Below are 23,386 nucleotides of genomic sequence, written 5' to 3'. Positions count from 1 at the left end.
GCTGTGGTTGTTCCTCCCCTTTCTACCCCTCAATCACAGCACCTACAGTCGTTTTGGGCAGCTTTAGCAGGGTGAAAGGTCTCTGAGAGACTTTTTACTCAGGTTACCTCTAGTGACTAGGCCGAATCACTGAGTTCTCCTGACCGACTCACAACATAGTCCCCTCTGCATCCTTTTGTACTGGTGTGTCAGCCTCTTCTGACATCTGGTGGTCAGTACCATATTAGATAGATGTGTCTGGATAGTTTTGATCCGATGTAGTAGTTCCAACTATAAATATCCAACTATTGGTAAAACTCAACAGTTTCGTCTGTATAGTGTTGCAAATACGACCTCTGCTGATACTGTGCTGCACTACTGCATACCCAGCTGTCTCGACAGGGTGAATGCTTCTTATGTGCTTATGAGTACAAATGTCGAAGCATTGCTTCAAGATGTCAGAATTATCCAGTTGTTGATTCGAGAGAATTTGATCAGTCCACAATTATTATTGTAACCTGGAAATTGTGGTCGAATTGGATTTAAACTCAGAGGATACGTACAAAGATATACATACGGTTGCAATATCCCGAAGTGTGTGAGACTGTGAAACCTATCAGAATAATGGACCAACTAAGATTCTGTCACACTCCCCTTAAGACTCCATGTTAACTGTAAATTACGTAACCAGAATCGCTATCTTGAAATGCCCTGACACAGAGTCACAAGGTGGGAAATTGCAATAATCCTACCACATAACTATCCATTTAAGCAATAGAATAAATCGGTGAACTCAAGGGGACTACATGCTCCTTGAAATAAAAATTCAAATGAAACATAAACTTATCATTTACTATATTAACCAATCACAAAGTATTGGCATCAACAGTCAATAAAAAAATACGAAGTTAACTGCTGATGACAACTATATGCATGGGCAACTGGAGGGATTGCTACTGAATCCTAGCTGCTCATTAAATGATTGATCCAGTACAAACCAAAGATTAATTAAGTAACTCCAGTGGTCGTTCGAGTACCACAACAAATGATACTAAGGCACGAATCGGGTTTAACGGAGCTCTGATAATGATAAATATTCTGTATAAACAATAACCCCCATCTTTTGAGCAGTGTTCCTGTATACTCTCATCAGTCTGCTGCGGCAGTAAGTCGGAGGGCCGTTGTCACAGTGGAGAATCATGACTTGGAAACCTCCAAGCTCCATGATTTCTCGAACCAGCGACCTGTCTCTGTCCACCAGCAGACCCGTAGCTCCCGGCTTGGAAGTTCGCGCCAATCTGGCCGCAAAGGCCAGTCAGGAAAAATGTTACTCTTTTCTGCCAGTAGTGTGTCAATGCCACGTTTCAAAAATCCCCACCCTGCAATGTCGTCAGTCATAAGCCAATCAGACCACGCTTCCTCCCTAGTTCGTCCTACAAATTCCCGTCTGACGTCAGCCAGAGATGGCCGAATCAGAGTGTAGTTTAACACTTCTGAATTACCTGAGGACAAACCACATTCCAAGACTTGTACTTTTCAACTACCGAGCGACATGGTTCAGTTGTTAGCACACTTGTCTCGCATTCAGAAGGACGACAGTTTAAATCGTCATCCTGATTTAGGTTTCCATGGTTTCATCAAACTGCTCCAGGCAAATACGATCTCTGTCTCTAATGACCTCATTGTTGACGGGACGTTAAATACTCATCTCCTCCTTCTCCATTTTTCTGACATAAATTGCGGTGTCCCAGCAAGCACTAGGAACCGTTGCCCTCGGCCATTTCAGGAGGCGAGTCGTGCGACAGGCCGCTAACCCCGACTTCGTGAAAAGAACCGGTAGGTTCCGTGAGGTTCCGTCAGTGGCCGCTTGACACGCCCGAGCCAGAACAAAATGCTTTGAGTGCCCGTGGCACATCTGCTGCATTCAGAGCAGTCTGCAGATTATGAATTTCTCACGTATTCCTAGACTGGAAGTACACACATCAAAAAAAAGTTTTGCATCACCTCGGTTCTGAGAGTTTCGGAACCAGTACAGATATTGGAATAGAGGTCTATATAAACATCATTTACGTCCTTTTATTGCTCATGAAAATCACACATTGCATGTTGTACCACCATACAACGAGACCTTCAGAGGTGGTGGTCCAGATTGCTGTACACGCCCAAGAGCACGTCCTCTTGCATTGATGCATGCCTGTATTTGTCGTGGCATACTATCCACAAGTTCATCAAGGCCCTGTTGGTCCAGACTGTCCCACTCCTCAACGGCGATTCGGCGTGGATTCCTCAGAGTGGCTGATGGATCACGTCGTTCATAAACAGCCCTTTTCAATCTATCCCAGGCATATTCGATAGGATTCATGTTTGCAGAACATGCTGGCCACTCCAGTCATTCACAAGATGTGCACGATGGGGGCACGAATTGTCGTCCATGTAGACGAATGCCTAGCCAGTATGCCCTCGATATGGTTGCACTATCGGTCGGAGGATGGCATTTGCGTATCGTATAGCCATTACCTTCCCCCCCCCCCCCCCCCCCCCCCCACCCATGAACCATAGACCTTGCCGTTGGTGGGGGGGCTTGCGGGCCTCAGCGATACAGACAGCCGTACCGTAGGTGCAACCACAACGGAGGGGTATCTGTTGAGAGGCCAGACAAACGTATGGTTCCTGAACAGGGGCAGCAGCCTTTTCAGTAGTTGCAGGGGCAACATTCTGGATGACTGACTGATCTGGCCTTGTAACACTAACCAAAACGGCCTTGCTGTGCTGGACTGCGAACGGCTGAAAGCAAGTGGAAACTACAGACGTAATTTTTCCCAAGGGCATGCAGCTTTACTGTATGAAATGATGATGGTGCCCTCTTGGGTAAAATATTCCGGAGATAAAATAGTCCCCCATTCGGATCTCTGGGCGGGGACTACTCAAGAGGACGTTGTTATCAGGAGAAAGAAAACTGGCGTTCTACGGATGGGAGCATGGAATGTCAGATCCCTTAATCGGGCAGGCAGGTTAGAAGATTCAGAAAGGGAAATGGATAGGTTAAAGCTAGATAAAGTGTTAATTAGTCAAGTTCGGTGGCAGGAGGAACAAGACTTTCGGTCAGGTGAATACAGGGCTATAAATACAAAATATATATATAAAAAAAATGGTTCAAATGGCTCTGAGTACTATCGGACGTAACTACTGAGGTTATCAGTCCCCTATAACTTAGAATTACTTAATCTAACTAACCTCAGGACATCACACACATCCATGCCTGAGGCAGGATTCGAAACTGCGACCATAGCGGTCGCACGGTTACAGACTGCAGCGCCTAGAACCGCTCGGCCACCCAGACCGGCAACACAAAATCAAATAGGGAAAATGTAGGAGTAGGTTTAATAATGAATACAAAAATAGCAGTGCGGGTAAGCTAATACAAACAGCGTAGCGAACGCATTACAGTGTCCAAACTAGACACGAAGCCCACGCCTACCACAGCAGTACAGGTTTCCATGTCAACTAGCTCCGCAGATGACGAAGAGATTGAAGAAATGTATGATGAGATAAAAGAAATTATTCAGATAGTGAAGTAAAACGAAAATTTAGTAGTAATGGGTGACTGGAATTCGATAGTAGGAAACGGAAGAGAAGGAAGCGTAGTAGGTGAATATGGATTGGGGGTAAGAAATGAAAGAGGAAGCTGCATAGTAGAATATTGCACATAGCACAACTTAATCATAGCTAACACTTGGTTCAAGAATCATAAAAGAAGGTTGTATACATGGAAGAAGCCTGGAGATACTGACAGGTTTCAGATAGATTATATAATGGTAAGACAGAGATTTAGAAACCAGGTTTTAAATTGTAGGACATTTCCAGGGGCAGATGTGGACTCTGGCAACAATCTATTGGTTATGAACTGTAGATTATAACTGAAGAAACTGGAAAAAGGTGGGAATTTAAGGAGATGGGACCTGGATAAACTGACTAAACCAGAGGTTGTAGAGAGTTTCAGGGCGAGCATAAGGGAACAATTGACAGGAATGGGGGAAAGAAATACAGTAGAAGAAGAATGGGTAGGTTTGAGGGATGAAGTAGTGAAGGCAGCAGAGGATCAAGTAGGCAAAAAGACGAGGGCTAGTAGAAATCCTTGGGTGACAGAAGAAATACTGAATTTAATTGATGAAAGGAGAAAATATAAAAATGCAGTAAATGAAGCAGGCAAAAAGGAATACAAACGTCTCAAAACTGAGATCGACAGGAAGTGCAAAATGGTTAAGCAGGGATGGCTAGAGGACAAATGTAAGGATGTAGAGGCTTATCTCACTAGGGTAAGACATATATTGCCTACAGGAAAATTAAAGAGACCTTTGGAGAAAAGAGAACCATTTGAATGAATATCAAGAGCTCAGATGGAAACCCAGTTCTAAGCAAAGAAGGGAAAGCAGAAAGGTGGAAGGAGTATATAGAGGGTCTATACAAGGGCAATGTACGTGAGGGCAATGTTATAGAAAGGGAAGAGGATGTAGATGAAGATTAAATGGGAGATATGATACTGCGTGAAGCGTTTGAAAGAGCACTGAAAGACCTAAGTCGAAACAAGGCCCCAGGAGTAGACAACATTCCATTAGAAATAATGACAGCCATGTGAGAGCCAGTCCTGACAAAACTCTACCATCTGGTGAGCAAAATGTATGAGACAGGCGAAATACCCTCAGACTTCAAGAAGAATATAATAATTCCAATTCCAAAGAAAGCAGGTGTTGACAAATGTGAAAATTACCGAACTATCAGTTTAATAACTCACGGCTGCAAAATACTAGGGTGAATTCTTTACAGACGAATTGAAAAACTGGTAGAAGCTGATCTCGGGGAAGATCAGTTTGGATTCCGTAGAAATATGGGAACACGTGAGGCAATACTGCCCCTACGACTTATCTTAGAAGCTAGATTAAGGAAAGGCAAACCTACATTTATAGCATTTGTAGACTTAGAGAAAGTTTTTGACAATGTTGACTGGATTACTCTCTTTCAAATCCTGAAGGTGGCAGGGGTAAAATACAGGGAGCGAAAAGCTATTTACAATTTGTACAGAAACCAAATGGCAGTTATAAGAGTCGAGGGACATGAAAGGGAAGCAGTGGTTGGGAAGGGAGTGAGACAGGGTTGTAGCCTCTTCCCGATGTTATTCAATCTGTATATTGAGCAAGCAGTAAAGGAAACAAAAGAAACATTCGGAGTAGGTATTAAGAACCATGGAGAAGAAATAAAAACTTTAAGGTTCGCCTATGACATTGTAATTCTGTCAGAGACAGCAAAGGACTTGGAAGAGCAGTTGAACGGAATGGACAGTGGCTTGAAGGAAGGATATAAGATGAACATTAACAAAAGCAAAACGAGGATAATGGAACGTAGTCGAATTAAGTTGGGTGATGCTGAGAGAATTAGATTAGGAAATAAGACACTTAAAGTAGTAAAGGAGTTTCGCTATTTGGGGAGCAAAATAACTGATGATGGTCGAAGTAGAGAGGATATAAAATGTAGACTGGCAATGGGAAGGAAAGCGTTTCTGAAGAAGAGAAATTTGTTAACATCGAGTATAGATTTAAGTGTCAGGAAGTTGTTTCTGAAAGTATTTGTATGGAGTGTAGCCATGTATGGAAGTGAAACATGGACGTTAAGTAGTTTGGACAAGAAGAGAATAGAAGCTTTCGAAATGTGGTGCTACAGAAGAATGCTGAAGGTTAGATGGGTAGATCACATAACTAATGAGGAGGTACTGAACAGAATTGGGGAGAAGTGGAGTTTGTGGGATAACTTGACAAGAAGAAGGGACTGGTTGCTTGGACATGTTCTGAGGCATCAAGGGAACACAAATTTAGCATTGGAGGGCAGCGTGGAGGGTAAAAATTGTAGAGGGAGGCCAAGGGATGAATACACTAAGCAGGTTCAGAAGGATGTAGGCTGCAGTACTTACTGGGAGATGAAGAACCTTGCACAGTATAGAGTAGCATGGAGAGCTGCATCAAACTATGGAACTTGACATCTTAGGTCATCAGTCCCCTAGAACTTAGAACTACTTAAACCTAACTAACCTAAGGACATCACACACATCCATGCCCGAGGCAGGATTCGAACCTGCGACCGTAGCAGTCCCGCGGTTCCGGACTGCAGCGCCTAGAACCGCACGGCCACTGCGGCCGGCTATCCACAGCAAACGTCTATCTTCGGGAGTTCTGGGAATCGGGGTGATGCCCAACTTTTTTTGATGTATGTATTACCCCCTTTACTGATGGCCACTGAAATTTTGTAAAATACATTTCCTCGAAATAAATCAACGAAATGAGACTTAAGCAGATACAGCTAAAGTGGTCAGCCTATCACCAGTCGTGGTAATGGGCATATAAAGTTAGTATTAATTTAAGGAGGCAAGCTAGACGGCTTGACGGATATTTTCAGTCACAGAAGTTTTACAGCAACATTAGCCACGGAACAGTCTTCAAAGGCAGTGGAAACGTGAATGGAACTGCCAGTACGCCTCGTCGAGATCAAAGTGCCATATATCAGCAGGCGATTGTATTCGAATAGGGCACAACGATCGGTGTCTGGAAATAGAGCTCATAATACTTGGGAACTTATCTGACACGGCGCTATGACGTACGTGTAGCAAGTAAAAAGCCATGAAAAGTGAGGATAGAACGAGGTGTCGATCATCTTGTTGACATATAAGTAGCTACGTAGTCTGTGTTGACTCGATACCGGACCACTAGAGCGATTGTGGTTCTGCCAGCGTCGGCTGTTCATTGTCATCTGCTGCTTCCCCGACAGGTAACCGACATGTTCGGCTTTCAGTGGTCAGGAATCATAGGCACAACGTTGTGCAATGGGCACTCGAACGCACTCACAGGCATGCTAAGTTGAATAGCAGCAGATACTCGCCTTAACCTGTTATATAATGATGACCGCATACTTGGAAGCAACTGGTATGATGGCTACAATGGGTCATCCTCAATTGCTTTATGTTGTCGCACAAAATCTATAAGTCTGGAACTTTGATGTACCACTTAAAAAATATACACGAATGACTGTTACATGTTGAGTGCAGTCAGAGCAACGACTAGCAACTGAAGAAATTTTTAAAGCCAGAAGGCAACTTCTGATGCCATTTGTCAGCAGGACATCGCTGTGTCACTTATGCTGAAGAATATGCAGTGGTTTGTAGAGCTTTACAGATCTTCAGCCACGACACACACCTTAGTTCAGCAAATTCGTTGTTTGCAGCAAGACGAGTATCCACACGAAAAATGCAATGACGTCTGGAAGCGGCACCGACTGTCATTGTCACGGCTTCCCTTGACGCGGCAGCAGACGGATGTGCGCCAGCAGTGGTTGCCAACGAAAACACGAGATGCAGCAGTGGCACCTTGTCACCTTTTCAGACATGTCCTGGATCTGCATAGAGCATCATGAAGGACGTATTCCAGGGTTGACACTATGAAGAGAATGAGCGTTTACATTCGTCATCACCATATGAGCCCATCAATTTACGTGACAGCATGGAGCCACTGGTACCCAACACGATCTCTTCTGTTTGACACTGCTCGTCACTGTAACAGTACGATTATATGTCTGATTGTTGAGGCCAGTGGCTGTGCCGTGCCCTATCTTCGAGATGTCTGTAACTTCGTCTTTCGACAAGATAACGCAAGACCGTGTGTTGCAGTGCTATCCTGATCTACTTCCACACAGAGGCCGTTCGGCAGTTTGTCCTGGCCAGCATGTTCTTCAGATTTCTCGCCCACTGAACAGTCGGGTCAGATGCTGCTGAAAGAGTGGCACGACACCACCATACGTCAGCCACTACGACTGATGAATATCGGCAAAGAGTTGAAGCAACAAGGAGAGACCTAACCGTATCTGACGTTCAAACTCCTTTCCGATTCACGACTAACGACGTTAGGGTCATTGCTGTTGCCCCAACTGGCAGCTAAGGCACAAATATTACAGCCTTCATACTTCCAAAGCACAGGAAAACACAATTGTGAATTTGGTCTGCTGTAATGTACGACGGATGTTCCGAAAGTACGTTTCTTTGTTTTTTTGAGAGAGAAGGTGGTACGCCAGGTAACTCAAAGAAAACGACATATGAATCCCCGCTCATTGCTGCTTCAACAACTGAAGGTGTGTCAGCGGAAGAGTAATGACGCATGCGCAGAGCGCGTAAGAATGGAGAGTAGCAGTAGACCAACGTGCCCGAGCTTATTAGAGCACAAATAACGATGGCAGACGGACCTAGTTGCCAGTGTAAGTGCATGCTAATATCTGATATGAATGGGCACGTGGGACCAGTGTGCTGGTCGTCAACGAACATCTACAGATCGTGAAGAGGTGATGCCTCGTCAAATGGTTGGTTGTTGGTGTTGCATGATGAGAGAAGGAAGGCAGTGTGCAGACGCAAGTCGAGGTGACCGTTTCTCCACGTCCAAGAATGAAAACAACGTTGCAAGAGTATAGGACCTGGTGTTAGCGGACAGGCCCATAACGGTGTCAGACGTTGCGTCCACATTCGGTATTTTCCGTACTCAAACCCATCACATGCCCCACGATGTGATGGGTTACTGAAACGTGCCCCAAAGATGCGTGATGAGAAACCTGACCCCAGATCTCAAGAGAGCAAGAATGGGAATCAGCCCCGATCACTTGATGCGGTACGCGTGAGAAGGAAATGAGTTCCTGTTCTCAATCATCGCAGGCGATGAGACGCGGAGCACCACTTTACCCCAGAATCCAAGGCCCGCTCGATGACTTGGAAGCATTATGGGTCACCAGTGAGGGAAAAATTAAGTGTCACTCCCCCCAGAAATGCTTGAAACGTCCCTTTAGAAAAAATTAAAAATGACTGTGCTGGAAAACCTATTACGCTATTTGATTTTCAAACAGCTGAGCAAAGCTGAACGTACTCACACATTTCTCTCTTTACTTATTCTGATCATCACTGCCGGCCGCAGTGGCCGAGTGGTTCTAGGCGTTATAGTCTGGAACCGCGCGACCGCTACGGTCGCAGGTACGAATTCTGCCTCGGGCATGGATGTGTGTGATGTCCTTAGGTTAGTTAGGTTTCAGTAGTTCTAAGTGTAGGGGACTGATGACCTCACAAGTTAAGTCCCATAGTGCTCAGAGCCATATGAACCATTTTTTGATCATCACTAAACTGACACACAATATTTTTAGCGCAACAGAGTCTGACTTTCAATAATCCCTACAAAAGAATGGCCCTGGCTAACAATAACCTACACCTTCCATGAATCACTTACCTCACAAAAATCTTCGTTACTCGAACTACTGCAATACAGCGACCGCCAACACTGTCAGCTAAATAAAAGATTCTAACTACTGATGGCACTAACTACGGATAGGAAAAGTTAGCAAATGAAAGATTTTGCTAGAGAACAAACAATGTATTTACCTTAATAGTGTTCAAAAGTCATCATATACATATATCTATCAATTCATGACATCCATCTTTACAAATTTCATTTTTCTGGCCGACACACGTCCAGATCGTCCTCTTATAGCAACCTCTCAAAACTCCGGCATCACTCTCTCCACATCCACCACTGCTGGCGGCTCACCTCCAACTGCACAACGCTATGTACTGTTCACATCCAACTGCCCAACACTACACAAGCGAATATTCCAGATATGAGTCCAACCAGCCACAGACCGCACACGGCACAGTCAGTGATTTTCATACAGAGCTCTACGTGGCGTTGCCGACATAAAAACCTAAACAGTCTACTTACATAGCCCGCATGCTCCCCACAAAAGTCTTACAAATTGTTTTGGGCAGTGGACAAAACTGATTTGAAAATTTTTTTATAATTGCAATAACAAAGATATCAAATGCACACACTTATTGATACACTGTAGGTCAAAAGCAAAAATTTTCCTCACAGTCCATGAAGACAGTCCCGATCATTCGTCACAGTAGTACAAAGTATTAGCAGTAAAAGAAAATGCACACCGAAGTAGTGGATTTCCATGCAAACTGAAGGTCTGTATGGGTTTGACAGGTACTGATTGTTGTGCAACACGTCTTCAAAATATTTGACAAGACTGGAGAATTCAGATTGTTCATCAGTATGATGATATATCTTACTCGGTCTTGAGTAGGTTGAGATCAATATGCTGAGAGGAAGGCATGATAAAATTCTCCTTCAATGTGACAATCGCGAATGAACGATCGCATTCTTACAGCTGGTTTATTTTCCAAGTTGCCACACATAAATACCAATCTGTGCTCTAATGTCCAGTTGGGAGGAAAACAATGAGAGAATTGATGAAGCCACGCTTGTGGATGAATGCCGTTGCCAGAAAGCTTAAATGTTTTGAATTTACGTGGAGTAATAAACAGCTTATAGTCAAAATCATGTTGGGGAGCTTATCGGTCATTGTTACGTCGTGTCTGTGGTTCCATCTCAAAATTCGGTGTACCTTGCCGATTTCTTTCATAATTTCCGAAGTGCCCTGTGTTGTTATTCTGTGGTTGTTCAGTATTTCTATGACCCTCTTCCCGGATTGGAGTGCGAGTGTCCTCTGAAATACGTAATTCTTGTATTACCTGTGTCAACTGATCTTGTACTTCCCGGGTTTCTCTTTTGTGCTGTGTATTGATTTGATTCTGATTTTGTTTAAAATTCTTAATTTGTTCATACTCATCTGTGTCAGTGAAAACTACCGGTCTTGTGTCATTCATATCATCATTTGCCTTTGTAGATAAGTTAGTAAACAGATCCGAAATTTCGGCTACTTTCTCTGATAATGAACTGATTTCCTCCGTGTGCTTTTCTGAACCAAGTATTAGAGCATCTAATGTGTCCTTTAAGTTTTCCTGAGTTTTTGAAAGTTGCGTAACCGAATCGGTAGAAGCAACTGCGTCAATGTTAGCTTGCAAAATGTCGTAATTTTCATGTACAACAGTTTTCAGTTTTTTTATAGCTGCTTTGTAATTCTGTAATGCATTTTCATGCTGCGAAAAAATAGGCTGAAAATGCTCACAAATTTGTGTTTTTACGTCGTTACAAACTTTTTGACATTTCGATTCGATTTTAAGTAACCCAGCAGTCAAACCTTTACGTGTTTGTTCAAGCGTGGTGTCTAACTTTTGAAGCTTTTGCTGTGTTTGTCTCTGATTTTGTTCCGTTTGTTCTTGATTTTGTTTCATTTGTTGCATTAATTGCAATAATAATGTATTAGTGTCTGGATTCTGTTCCTCTATGCTTTTCGGCAGTGCATTTGCACCGGCAACATTCGCATTTTGAAAGGCAGAAAATGTGTCTTGACTTAATTGAGAAAAAGGTGAGGACGCAAAACCTGAATCTACGGTATTTGCAAGATTGTGTCCTGTCATTTTGGGTTCCTGGGCCGAGCTGTTGCAGACCGATCGATCGACAATACTACCCTGTTCACTAGCTGTTTCATTGCCTACACGATTATTTATTGCCTGGTCCATTCCCCTATGCACAATTACCAAATTTGTATGTTGAACATTAGTTAAATCATTACACGGTGGGGCGAACACACTACTCTCGTCTTCACTGTCACTTCTCAGTTTACTTTGTAGCCTAGTATTACATTTTCACACGCCATAATTGTCATAATATATCACACGATAACACAGAAAAGCACAATTTGAAGAGTAAAATAAGAAAACACATCAACATAACACTGAAAATAATATCTAATTAATTGAAATCTCAGCTGCGAAATATCTGGTGCAAATCTAAATGCATGCCACAACTGTTTTACAGTACAACAAAGAAAAACTACAACTACAAAGGAGATTCTCTCTACAATTACGCCCTGGCAATAAACAATAACCACGCTAATTACACAAACTACAAGAAAAAATCAGAAAATTCTAGTGAGTTATCCTCAGCAACGGGTCGACATATGAAACGTCCCCTTAGAAAAAATTAAAAATGACAGTGCTGGAAAACCTGTTACGTTATTTGATTTTCAAACAGCTGAGCAAAACTGAACGTACTCAGACATTTCTCTCTTTACTTATTCTGATTATCACTTAACTGACACACAATATTTTTAGCGCAACGCAATCTAACTTACAATAATCCCTACAAAAGAATGGCCCTGACTAACAATAACCTATACCTTTCATGAATCACTTACCTCACAAAAACCTTCGTTACTCGAAACTACTGCAATACAGCAACCGCCAATACTGCCAGCTAAATAAACGGGTCTAACTACTGAAGGCACTAACTACGGATAGGCAAAGTTAGCAAATGAAAGATTCTGATAGAGAAAAAACACTGTATTTACTTAATAGCGTTCAAAAGTCAATTTATATATATCAATTCATGACATCCATCTTTACAAATTTCATTTTTCTGGCCGACACACGTCCAGATCGTCCTCTTATAGCAACCTCTCAAAACTCCGGCATCTCTCTCCACACATCTACCACTGCTGGCGGCTCACCTCCAACTGCCCAACGCTACGTGCTGTTCACATCCAACTGCCCAACACTGCACAAGCGAATGTTCCAACAATGAGTCCAACCAGCCACAGACTGCACACAGCACAGTCAGTGATTTTCATACAGAGCGCTACGTGGCGTTACCAACATAAAAACCTACTTACATGCTTATGGCCTCGGTTTTCAGGGACGAGAAAGGTGGGGTTTTCGTTGATTTCCTCCACCACTGTGTCAATCCGGCACGCTACTGCAACATCCTCACCAAGCACATGGCCGCTATCCGATGAAAGAGACCAGGGCTCTTGAGTGAAGGTGTTGCACTCATGGACGACAACGCAAAACCACACACTGAAAGGCTCGCACAGGTTCAGGTTCATTGCTTTGGATGCGAGAGACTGTATCATCCGGCCTATAGCCCCGATCTTTCCCCATCGGAATTTAACCTGTTCCCAGCATTGAAAGTGGCACTCCCGGGACGTCACTTGCAAACCAGTGCGGAAGTAGAACCGACTGTGCTAGAATTCCTTGCATCGCAGGGCGCAGACTTTTATTGGAGTGATTTCTTCAAACTGATTGCACGCTACGACAAAATGTCTCAATGCTGGTGGCGACTATGTCGAAAAACAGTCCAAGGTGTATAGTTCATGATGCCCTGGTGTACTTGTTCTTGGCCGGCCGCTGTGGCGGAGCAGTTCTAGGTTCTTCAGTCCGGAACCGCGCTGCTGCTATGGTCGCAGGTTCGAATTCTGCCTCGGGCATGGATGTGTGTGATGTCCTTAGGTTAGTTAAGTTTAAGTAGTTCTAAGTCTAAGGGACTGATGAGTCCAGATGGGAAGTCCCGTAGTGCTTAGAGCCATTTGGACCATTTGAACTTGTTTTTGGGAATAACGTTTCTGTGTGAAAATCAATGACGGAACTTACTTCCGGGAAGGACTTCTCATACCGCATAAAAAGTAAAGTAACATTTTTGTTATCCTTTCTGATACTGTAATTCTTATGGCCAACACTGTGTCAGCGCCATATGAGTATGAGGAACAGAGCTTCTCTGTGACGAGCGTTCAGTTAGTAATTCAACCCATTTTTCTTTCTCGTCCAATTTCGGTTCAAAATATGCAGAATTTGTTGTGAGACATCGTGGTATACACACGATTCAGCCTGCATAGTTTCATGAAGTTGCGATAGGTGACGGCACCATACCTAGTCTTCAAAATGGCGTCTCTTATGGCGGTGCATTCCAAGTAGAAAACTATAATTGAATTTCTTTTGGCGGAAAACCAGAGCATTGCAGATGTTCATAGGAGATATGGCAGTGGACAAAAGCACGGTGAGTAGTAGGGCGTGTGTAATTATTGCAACAGGGTCGCGCAAACCTGCTTGATCTCCCGTGTGCTGGCCAGCTGCAGATAGCTTTGACTCCTGCAATGTCCGAAGAGGCGGACGCTCTCATTCGAGGTGGTCGATCACAGTCAGACGCCTCGTTGCTCATCCAGTGTTAGTGGTGGGGCTGGCACACTCGTCCACCAGTTGGGATCCTCAGATGTGTGTACCCGCTGGGTTTCTCGCCGCCTAACAGAAGACCGTAAAGATCAACGAATGACCATCTCTGAGGAATTGATGGCGCGATACGAGGCTAATTGTGACATCGGGGAACTACGGACCAGAGCCAAGCTCCGCCTTTATTCTGCAACAGTCCTCCAGGAGTTACTTAAAGGCTGCTCGACGTGGGGCACTGTTTTTGCCCCACATTCTTACGTCTCTCCCACGCAGTCCACAATCGGTGCTTTCGGGCCATACTCCCTGCAACTCGTTGTATCTGGATCCAGGACCTTGCGACTGGGCGGTAAAATTAAAGTAGTGCGGTTGAAGCGTTCTCACGAATGAGCATATACAAATATTGGTTAAAAAATGTTATTGCAAATTATGGCTGTCACGTAAGTCTCACGGGATGATTTCCACACATGGTGCATTAGTACACTTCCACACCGGCGCATTTGTTATAGTTTTTGAATTAATTATTCATTCAGACATAAGTACTGTTTATGCTAGGGAACAAGAATTAGGCGATTATTATACTAAAATCAGTTTTTAACGACACAGTTCAATCACTATTTATTGGCGTTGTCCTTTTCTTTCACACAATGAAATTAGCACTGGTGAGACGGTTTAGAGTTTTTCTTTAATAATAATTTGACTCCGAGCCCCCAATAACAATAATGTAGGCTGCTATAAACGAAAATTAATCAATCAATTCGAACAGAACAACAAGTCCCACTGTCCTCTTTGTTCTAACAGTTTTGGGGCGAAATCACAGTTCGCCACATGTTCACTTCCGACGATACATACCTCGTAAATCGTACTGACACAAATAATCGTAGCACTTCCAGTTCACCAAATATATGGCTGCACACTTGCACTATTAAACAATACTCTTTGTCGAAATAAATCGGCGCGAAAAAGAATTCTCAAACGACCACATTGGCCACCGTCAAGTGGGGCTAGCTCGCCACCCACCCTCCAAAACGACTGACCAACGACTGAGCCCTGGCCAAGATGGCCGCTCGCTTATATAGGCTCGGATGTCCAACACCCTGGTTATGCAAGTACCAATCTCACCAGTTAAGGTTACAAATTTTGATACATACATCCCTCGACAAAAATAAGTACACCATCGGAACCGCGCTAAAAAGTACATTTTATTTATGATGTTACATTAATTTCTAGGATTATTCTATCGCTCGTGAATCAAGTTATAGTTTTTGCAAAATTTCGCCACTTAGCGCAAATTTGTTTGTTGACATCTGTGCTGCAAAGTTTTAACATAGAACTGCATATAGCACCGTTTTTAGATGTAATCTATAGCGATCTACACATTGCACTGCTCAAAATCTTCATATCTGTAATATTTAATTAATTATGGGCGATAAATGCTAATAATGATTTGCAAACAATGAAAACTATTGAAAGTTAAGTGTATAGTATAACTTAACCTTAACTAGTTTGAAATACGTGTGATGTCACCCAAAATAGTATACAGGGTGTCACCTAACGTTGCCGCTGGATATATTTCGTAAACCACATCAAATACTGACGAACCGATTCCACAGACCGAACGTGAGGAGAGGGGCTAGTGTACTTGTTTAATACAAACCATACAAAAATGCACGGAAGTATGTTTTTTAACACAAACATACGTTTTTTTAAATAGAACCACGTTAGTTTTGTTCGCACATCTGAACATATAAACAAATACGTAATCAGTGCCGCTTGTTGCATTGTAAAATGTTAATTACATCCGGAGATATTGTAACCTTAAGTTGACGCTTGAAACCTCCGACGTTCAGTTGCGTGTTGTAACAAACACGGGCCACGGTCGGCGAGCAGCATCTGCAGGGACATGTTTACGATGACGACCGTGTTTACGAGTGTGGCTGTAGTGCACTGTTGTGGTTTGGTCTAGCTGTCGCAGTGTCCGCGTGCTGCTATTGTTATTCTGCATTCGTCTCCGCAAGCAGACCAACTGTAGTACACCGTGTTACCAGACGTCTGTGATAGTGTAGTGTTGTAGGAACTGTGACCATGGTGTATTCGAACTCTGAAAAAGCGGAGATGATACCATCTATGGCGAGTGTCGACGAAATTCAGCTGAAGCCTGCAGGGTGTATGCAGAACGGTACCCGGACAGAGAGCATCCAACGTGCTGTACATTGCAGAACATCTACCGCCAACTGTATGCAACAGGTATGGTCGTAGCACGCAAACGGGTCCGTAACAGGCCCGTCACAGAAGAAGCGGGTGCAGTTGGTGTGTTAACTGCTGTTGCCATGAACCCACACATGAGTACACGGGATATTGCGAGAGCCGGTGGACTGAGTCAAAGTAGTGTCGCCGGCCGCGGTGGTCTAGCGGTTCTAGGCGCTCAGTCCGGAACCGCGCGACTGCTACGCTCGCAGGTTCGAATCCTGCCTAGGGCGTGGATGTGTGTGACGTCTTTAGGTTAGTTATGTTTAAGTAGTTCTAAGTTCTAGGGGACTGATGACCACAGATGTTAAGTCCCATAGTGTTCAGAGCCATTTGAACCATTTGAACCAAAGTAGTGTCATGCGCATACTGCATCGTCACCGCTTTCACCGGTTTCATGTGTCGCTACATCAACAATTACATGGTGATGACTTTAATCATCGAGTGCAATTCTGTCAATGGGCATTAACAGAGAATGCGTTGCTGTTCTACCTGTTTACCGATGAAGGGGATTTCACAAACCACGGGGCAGTGAATCTACGGAACATGCATTACTGGTCCGTGGACAATACTCGCTGGCTCAGACAGGTAGAGCGACAGCGACCGCAGACCGTAAATGTATGGTGCGGAATCATTGGCGACCACCTCATTGGTCCTCACTTCATTGCAGGGGCCCAAACAGCTGCAACATACATCGCGTTTCTACAGAATGATCTGCCAACGTTGCTCGAAAATGTCCCACTGGAAACGCGTCGACGTATGTGGTATCAGCATGATGGTGCACCTCCACATTCTGCAATTAACACTAGGCGGACCCTTGACAGGATGCTCGACGGGCGTTGCATAGGACTTGGAGGATGCATAAATTAGCCAGCCCGTTCTCCTGATCTTACACCTCTGGACTTCTTTCTGTGGGGTAAGTTAGAGGAGAATGTGTACCGTGAAGTGCCTACAACCCCAGAGGATATGAAACAACGTATTGTGGCAGCCTGCGGCGACATTACACCAGATGTACTGCGGCGTGTACGACATTCATCACGTCAGAGATTGCAATTGTGTGCAGCAAATGATGGCCAACACATTGAACATCTATTGGCCTGACATGTCGGGACACACTCTATTCTACTCCGTAATTGAAAACGGAAACCACGTGTGTACGTGTACCTTACCCCTCATGGTAATGTACATGTGCGTCAGTGAAAAAGACCAATAAAAAGGTGTTAGCATGTGGACGTAATGTGCTGTTCCAGTCTCTTCTGTACCTAAGGCCCATCACCGTTCCCTTTGGATCCCTACGTAATTCGGTGCTCTCCGATACACACGATCGAACAGCGGAGGAGTGGTACTCAAGCGTCAACTTTAGGTTACAATATCTCCGGATGTAATTAACATTTTACAGTGCAACAAACGACACTGATTGCGTATTTGTTTATATGTTCAGATGTGCTAACAAAACTAACGTGGTTCCATTTAAAAAAACGTAGGTTTGTGTTAAAAAACATACTTCCGTGCATTTTTTTATGTTTTGTATTAATCAGTTACACTAGCCCCTCTCCTCACGTTCGGTCTGTGGAATCGATTCGTCAGTATTTGATGTGGTTTACGAAATACATCCAGCGGTAATGTTAGGTGACTCACACTGTATAGTGCCGTTATTTACGTCATGAATTTTCTATTGAATGTTATAAACAATTTTCTCTCAAACTTTGTTTATTGCTCTTTACGGGCTTAATTATTTATGAATAATAACATATGACTATGACACTCGATCCGCTATGACGAAACGTTTTTAATGACTGCTCACTCATCCCTGTAAGTCATTATTTACTTTTTTTATTAATCTTTCAGTATTCGCGATATTAACCGATTTTGAGGTTACTATAACTTTTAATTTTTGTGACTTGAAATTAAGATCGATCTTTCAGAAGGTGCATATTGCTGACCACAATCCACTGCCGCATCGCTCTTCACCATAAGTTCCATAGTTTTCGCGTTATTCGCGAAAAACCAAACAATGCCCCAAGCTACGGGCCACGTGGCCGCCCCCCGGGCGCAGATATCCCACTGACGTTGCAAATCTCGCACGGGCGCGCCACGCGCTTCCGCGAATCACGCACCATGTAGCGTGCTCGCCCTCCACAAAGCAATCCTTGCATACTAGAAATATTCATCTAGTAACGGGTGTTTGTACCGTCACAACCTCCACTGTGAACTTGACGTGCCGCTACCCACGCAATAGGTTTGAATATCTAATAGGAAACTCGTCAATAATGCACCGTGAGTACCTCGGCTCTGCGGTACCTGCTCGGTAACACAGGGTCAGGGTACTGCGAGCCATCGCGAAAAATCTTCCATAATGACGTCGACTTGAACTCGAGTGAAGATAAAAAAAATATTAAAATTAAAAACTAGAAAGTTAAAATAAATAAATCAGGAATAAAATAAATAAATCAGGAACAACCACCTCCGTAGGGTGTACGGACCTTGTTCCCAAGACCGTGATTAACACTGATACAGATTGACTTGATCCATTTACCTTCATTCCAGAAACTCAACTACATGGATGGTAGTACTTTGCACACACACACACACACACACACACACACACACACACACACGTACACACACTTAAAAAAAGACAGAGAGAGACAGAGAGAAAGAAGTCTCTTACATAATGCATATGGGGACAAATACGAGGCCGTTCGATAGGTGATGAATCAATTTTTTTCTGTCGGTGAGTTGGTGTTATTCAGGACTCAAATACACCATATTATTATCCAGCTACAAAACCCTATTTTCAACATAATCTCCCTGCAATCTGACGATTTTATGCCACTTTACTGGAAGGGCCTGTAGCCGGCCGAGGTAGCCGAGTGGTTCTAGGCGCTACAGTCTGGAACCGCGAGACCGCTACGGTAGCAGGTTCGAATCCTGCCTCGGACATGGATGTGTGTGATGTCCTTAGGTTAGTTAGGTTTAAGTAGTTCTAAGTTCTAGGGGACTGATGACCTCAGAAGTTAAGTCTCATTGTGCTAAGAGCCATTTGGAAGGCCCTGAGCGCTTGCATGATACCACTCAACTGGTCGACGTCGGAGCCAACGTCTTGCTGCATCAGTAACTTCCCCATCATCCACGAACTGCTTTCGGTTAAGTGCATTCTTCATTCGGGCAAAGAGGTGGATGTCGGAAGGTTCGAGATCCGGGCTGTAGGGTGGATGAGGAACAACAGTCCAATGAAGCTTCCTGGAAGACTAAAACTGTGTGTCGGAGCGAGAATCGACCTCGAGTGCTGCCAGGAAGTTTCATACAAGCTTACACTCAGCTGCAGAGTAAAATTTTCACTCTGGAAACATTCCCCAGGCTGTGGCTAAGCCATGTCTCCGCAGTATTCTTTCTTCGAGGAGTGTTAGTGCCATATGTTTCGCAGGAGAACGACTGTGATGTTGGGAAGGTAGGAGACGAGGTACTGGAGGAAGTGAAGCCTGTGAGGAGGGGTCGTGGGTAGCTCAGTTGACACAGCACTCCCCTGTTAATGTCATAGGTGCCGAGTTCGAGTCTCGATCCGGTACACAGTCTTAATTTGCCACTAAGTTTCGTACCAGCGCACGCTCGACTGCAGAGTGAAAATTTCATTCCAGTTCAGTGAAGTTTGTGAGCTCCTATCCAATGCGCAGAACTGTGTGAGGTCTTACGTTGTCATGGAGAAAAAAATGGTTCAAATGGCTCTGGGCACTATGGGACTTAACATCTGAGGTCATCAGTCCCTAGAACTTAGAACTACTTAAAGCTAACTAACCTAAGGACATCACACACATCCATGCCCGAGGCAGGATTCGAACCTGCGACCAAAGCGGTGGCTCGGTTCCAAACTGAAGAGCCTAGAACCGCTCGGCCACACCGGCCGTCTTTCCTGGGGAAGAAGATGTTCGTTTGAGTTATAGTAGTGATGAACGCACTGAAGGCGTTTCTTGAATTTCCTAAGGGCAACACAACACATTTCAGAGTTGATCGATGCACCATGAGGGAGGACATCGAAGAAAACAACCCCTTCAGTGGTCCCAGAAAACGGACGGCATGACGCAAACAACTGAATTATAGGGTGGATACACCGGGTGATCAAAAAGTCAGAATAAATTTGAAAACTGAATAAATCACGGAAAATGTAGATAGAGGGGTACAAATTGACACACATGCTTGGAATGACATGGGGTTTTATTAGAACCAAAAAAGAACAAAAGTTCAAAAAATGTCCGACAGATGGCGCTTCATCTGATCAGAATAGCAATAATTAACATAACAAAGTAAGACAAAGCAAAGATGATGTTCTTTATAGGAAATGCTCAATATGTCCACCATCATTCCGCAACAATAGCTGTAGTCGAGGAATAATGTTGTGAACAGCACTGTAAAGCATGTCCGGAGCTATGGTGAGGCATTGGCGTCGGATGTTGTCTTTCAGCATCCCTAGACATGTCGGTCGATCACGATACACTTACAACCAGGTAACCCTAAAGCCAGTAATCGCGCGGACAGAGGTCTGGGGACCTGGGAGGCTATGCGTGACGGAAGTGGCGGTTGAGCACACGATCATCACCAAACGACTCGCGGAAGAGACGTTTCACGCGTCTAGCAATATGGGATGGAGCGCCATCCTGCATAAACATCTTACGTTCCAGCAGGTGTTTATCAGCCAGGCTGGGGATGGTGCGATTCTGTAACATATCGGCGTATCTCTCACCCGTTACGGTAGCAGTTACAAAACCAGAATAAAGCATTTACTCGAAGAAAAAGGCCCGGTAACGGTAGATGTGGTAAATCCAACCCATAGCGTGACTTTCTGGCCGTGCAATGGAGTTTCCACGACAGTTCTAGGATTTTCAGTAGCCCAAATTCTGCAGTTGTGGACGTTGACAGACCCTCGGAGCGTGAAATGAGCTTCGTCGGTGCACAACACGTTACTCAACCAATCGTCATCTTCTGCCATCTTTTGAAACGCTCACACTGCAAATGCCCTCCGCTTCACTAAATCGCCAGGTAACAGTTCATGATGCCGATGGATTTTATACGGATAGCATCGGAGGGTACGGCTAAGTGCAAACTAAACAGTAGTGTATGGATTGCGGATGCTACGTGCGACTGCACGAGCGATGACTTCCCCGTGGATAGACGGACCCGCTACAGTCTCCATTTCTTCCTGAACTGTCTCAGCAGCATTACGGCTTGTGCTCGGTCGGCCACTGCGGGGTCTATCGTCCAAACAACTCGTGGCTTCGAACTTTGAAATCATTCTCGCCACAGCTGCGTTTGTCAACGGACCTTTACCCGTTCAAATCCTCTTCCTGTGGTAATAGGATCGTACCGCTGAACTAGCACAATCCCCATTCTAATAATACAACTTCACTAAAAGCACCTTTTCAGGTAACGTCAACATGCTGCGACTGCTGGCGCATCTGATTCTCTCTCTCATTTCAGTTCCTTTTATACACGATTGCCATGCGCAGTCACTGACGTTTTGCTGTCCAGCGACAACTGTGGGACATTTTGTGAACTTTTTTCGGCTCTAATAGAACCCCATGTCATTCCAAGCATGTGTGTCAATTTTTACCGCTCTATCTACATTATTCCGTGGTTTATTAAGTTTTAAAATTTATACTGACTTTTTGATCACCTGGTAGTGGACAAGATATAGCAGCTTGTCTCGTTTCTCTCGCACATGTGTGTTAAAATGCTGCTTCTTGTCCAGGATTATACTAAGATATTTAACTCTGTCCAATTTAGTGGTCGATCAGGCGATCATAGTAGGCAAAACCACCCCTTCCTTCCGTCTCCTCGATTTCTCCATCACCATCTATGGCCGTCCTATCGCCCTCACCCCCACCTTTAAGTACCTTGGTGTCACCCTCGACCGTCGCCTCTCCTGGACCCCCCCCCCACCTCTGGACAATCCAAGCCAAGGCACGATCCCGACTATGAGTCCTCAAACTCCTTTCCGGCCGTACTTGGGGTCTGAACCCCTCCACCATCCTCCATACCTATAAATCCCTCATTTGCGCTATCCTTTGCTACACCCACCTTGCCTGGATCTCCGCTACCCCAACCTTCAGATCCTAGAACCCCATGCTCTTCGCCTCGCATATCGAATCCGTCTCCCCTCCCCTACACGGATCCTGTACGACCTCATTCCCTTCGCCCACCTCCCCCTTTTCCTCGAACAGATACGGATCCTCTACACCTCCCCCAAACTCGACCATCCTCACCTGCTGGTCTCTCCCATCCTCTCCTGCCCCCATCCGCTGCTGCGCCTGTACTTCCACGTCCCACCTGCTCTCCATCTCTCCACTCTCCACACCCTCTCCCAATGTGGCTTCCGCCAGCTCCCCCTCCCTGATGATGCCCCCTCCCCTCCATCTACCCCTCTTACCAACGTTGATCACTCCTCCCTATTCCTATGTTTTTTCCTTTGGGCACCCTTTCTCCCTTCTCTCCCCCTTCCCTCCCTCCTCCCTTTCTCTCCACTCCTCCCCCAGACTTCCCCTACCCCCATACCTCCATTCCTCCTCCCATCTCCTCTGCCATTGGCATCTTTGCTCTCCCCTCTCCCCTCCCCCTCCCCCTTCCCCTCCTGACAGGTCCCCGGACTCGCACACGTTACGTGGACATTCGCGCGCCGGAGATCATCGCCATTCATTTTCTCGTGTGTGTGCCATCGTGTTTGTGTTTAGTGCTCACCGTGACGCTCCAACGTTCGCCTGTGCCGTCGAAATCATCAGTGTTTGTGCGCCGTGCCAACGTGTTTCAGTGTAATTTTCGTCGAGTGTGAACGGCTCCGTGTTTTTGTATTTCTGTGTCTACTGTTTTTTGCCCGTCAATATGTCTATTATGTATCTTCTTTATGTTTTCTCGTTGTCGACTCTAAGGCTGAAGAGCAGCGTAGGATGCTGCTGCCAGGCTACCTGATGTACAGGTATTGAAATTACAATAAAGGGAAAAAAAATAGTGGTCGATTGAGCAGAATCAGGCGATCAGATGTGTCTCACTTCTCGCCGATGCTTCAGACGAGACGGGCGCGAGCAGAGCGCGGTCGGGGACGAGTCGTTATATTGTGGGCGCCGTGTCTAATTACATCGGACGACAGCGGTGAGGTGGCACCACCATCAATCCGCTCCCCCGGGCCCCGCCCCCGCC

Source organism: Schistocerca americana, chromosome 2 (genome assembly GCF_021461395.2).
Source record: "Schistocerca americana isolate TAMUIC-IGC-003095 chromosome 2, iqSchAmer2.1, whole genome shotgun sequence".
In the NCBI taxonomy this organism is placed as follows: domain Eukaryota; kingdom Metazoa; phylum Arthropoda; class Insecta; order Orthoptera; family Acrididae; genus Schistocerca; species Schistocerca americana.
Note: the sequence above shows the minus strand (reverse complement) of the source record.